Source organism: Dendroctonus ponderosae, unplaced genomic scaffold, assembly GCF_020466585.1.
Source record: "Dendroctonus ponderosae isolate FM_Combo_2020 unplaced genomic scaffold, Dpon_F_20191213v2 Dpon_F_20191213_9, whole genome shotgun sequence".
Lineage (NCBI taxonomy): Eukaryota > Metazoa > Arthropoda > Insecta > Coleoptera > Curculionidae > Dendroctonus > Dendroctonus ponderosae.
In genome coordinates this window covers 47,033-50,019 of record NW_026019116.1, presented here as the reverse complement: position 1 = coordinate 50,019, position 2,987 = coordinate 47,033, and positions in this window count along the sequence as shown.

Below are 2,987 nucleotides of genomic sequence, written 5' to 3'. Positions count from 1 at the left end.
AATGCATACCATTACATATTTGGCCAAATAAATGCATATAATTGCATATTTGGAATAAAAATTATGCATATATATGCGCATATTTTGATTGAATTCAACTGCATATATTCCGCGCTTTAGTGATCACTTTATTATTCACTCTTCTCGAGCAGTTTATACCGGTTCTCAATAGTCTATTAGTTCATTGTAATTCTTACATACCTGTTAGGAATGGACCCGGTATTTTTTGGTGCCAGGTTGTGGCAGTGGTTGTGCAATGTCCTGAGTGCCCCTGGAAGGCTCTGCTGTAATTATGTCCAATACTTGTTCCTATGCGTCTAGAACCCAAACATCAATTGTCGTCCACTATCTTCCTGGAGCCACTTGTTGGCGTGAGTTCTTTCAGCTTCTGCTATGTTCCTGTAGCATTTCCCTTGAACTAATCTCATATCCCCAAATTCGTGAAAAGAAATTCAAAGTAAGTCACAGTTTGACAAATGCTTGGCAATTGACAAAAGGTGTCTACCTGTGACTATCTGTTAATGCCGAAAAACGTCATTGCCGCTTTGACTTTTCATCAAAAAATTGCAGAAGAGAACTATTTTAATATAAAAAATTATCGTAATTTGTAGCAAAGATCGTAATTTTTCTTTATCAATGCTTAAGTATTCCAATATGCTTCCAATTAAACATGGAATACTTTCAAAATAATGCTTCATAGCAAAGTTGAAATTCGTTTTCAACGGTTAATATCTTCTAGAAATAATCGAAATTTTTTTTTGCATATTTTTCTCGTACCCTCCAAGTGACCCGCTATTACCCCTTAAAAGAAATGACGCCAATTTTAAATCACCCTGTATACACAATATGTACATATACAGGGTGGCTTTTTTTGCTTTGTTGTTGTTCGCTTTATATAGAACTACCCATTTTTCATTAGCTCATAGAATGCAGTTTGAAGCGCTGCATATGAACCGTAAATTGTTTTTTCTTACTTGCGTTTGCAGGTTATCGCCATTTTAGTAAAATTTTGCTTAAGAACATAGTATCTAAAAATTCATTGTAGAAGCAAAAGAAAGCAGTTAGAGATAGAAAAAAACACATCTTTCCAATCACCACAGATCCGTTAAGAATTCTATTGAACCAAAATATCAATACATTGTACAGGGTGTTCACAATGTAGACTTAACGCAATATAACTTTTGTTTTTCAAATGGAAGTACCTGTATATTAATACGTGATTAGATAGACAATTTACTAAGTTACAAGTTTGCATTTACACTTTAAGCTGTGAAATCAACTGTTTTCAAATTATAATTTATTTTATTTAGAAATTTAAAAAGTTGCTACGTTTTGTAAGTTATGGAAGTTAAGTAAGGCTATGGAAGTCAATAAATAAGTGCAAAATTTGAATTGCCACGTTTAATTGATCATTTACCTAATTAAATCAAGGAAATAATGTGGTATTTACATGATGGAGCTGCAGTTCACCATAGGGCTCAAATTCATAAGTACCTAAATAATTAATTTTCTCAGAGGTGGATAGTCAGAGGTGGATCTGTTCAGTGGCCACTTCGTTCACCCGATTTGACAAAAATGGGTTTCTTTTTATGGGCTTACGTCAAAAACGAAATTTAGAAAATAACTCCAACCGCAAAAGATGACATGAAGGAACGAATCACAACTGTTTTTCGAAGCATTAATAGTATTGTTTTGAAGTGCGTTAGCGTTTCATTTCAAAAACGAAGATATTAATAGTTGCTTAAATGTTAACGGAAAATATATTGAACATTTATTTTAAAATATCACTGCAGGTATAATTTTATATTTTTATTTTTATAGACGAATGTAGTTTTATTGCATTTTTTGCTATGAAATTTCATGCATTTTATAAAACGTTGCACTTTTCTCCATTTATGTCAAGTATCATCAAAATTATTTTAAAACTTATTTAATCAATTCCATAGCCACCTTACAAAATGTAACAACTTTTTGAAATTTTTAAATAAAATAATTTATAATTTGAAAACGGTTGACTTCACAACTTAAAGTGTAAATGCAAATTTGTAACTTTGTAAATTGTCTATCTAATGACGTATTAATATACAAGTGCTTCCATTTGAAAAAACAAAAGTTATATTGCGTTAAAAAGTTTTAGATTGAAGTCGACATTGTTAACACCCTGTACAATGTATTGACATTTTGGTTCAACAAAATTCTTAACGGGTCTCTGGTGATTGGAAAGACTTTTTTTTTGTATCTTTAACTGCTTTTTTTGCTTCTACATTGAATTTTTAGATATCATGTTTTTAAGCAAAATTTTAATAAAATGGCGATAATCTGTCGCAAGTCAGAAAAAAACAATTTAAGGTGCAAAAGCAGCGTTTCATGAGCTAATGAAAAGTGGGTAGTTTGATTTAAAAAAATTCCACTTTTATCTTGCCTCCCTTCTCTGAGACACTGAGATATTTTTAAAATGTGCGCACTTTGTGCGTCAACAACTTTTATAGAAAACTATTTTTTGAAAGTTCAACACTAACGGAAATAATGGACTCTGTCGCATTAAAAAACCACCCTGTATTTACATACCTAGGATATAACTTTTATGAACTTTGATGAATATACATAGATGTATATTCCACGAACATTCATGTTAGGAATGTTCACCCATGTATATTCCCAGGATATTCCCGCAATATTCTGTATATTTTTTGAACATTCTGGGATATTCAGGGAATCTCAATGCCATCTGGGTAACATACTTTGAGATTGGGATAACGGTGTCACCTTGCCGTCAGTGCTGCCACTTTTTTGGGGCAAATGAGTGAAACACCTAAATCCGTCACAGCTGTCATCCAAATCTACCTGTTAAAGGTTATGGATCAGTATTGTTGAATCAGAAATATTTGAATGTGGGTATTTATCCTCTAACGTGTTTTGATTAAGTTTTATATTGTCGAATAATTATTATATTCATATCTTGGCTGGGCCTCAGTCAAAGTGTGAAG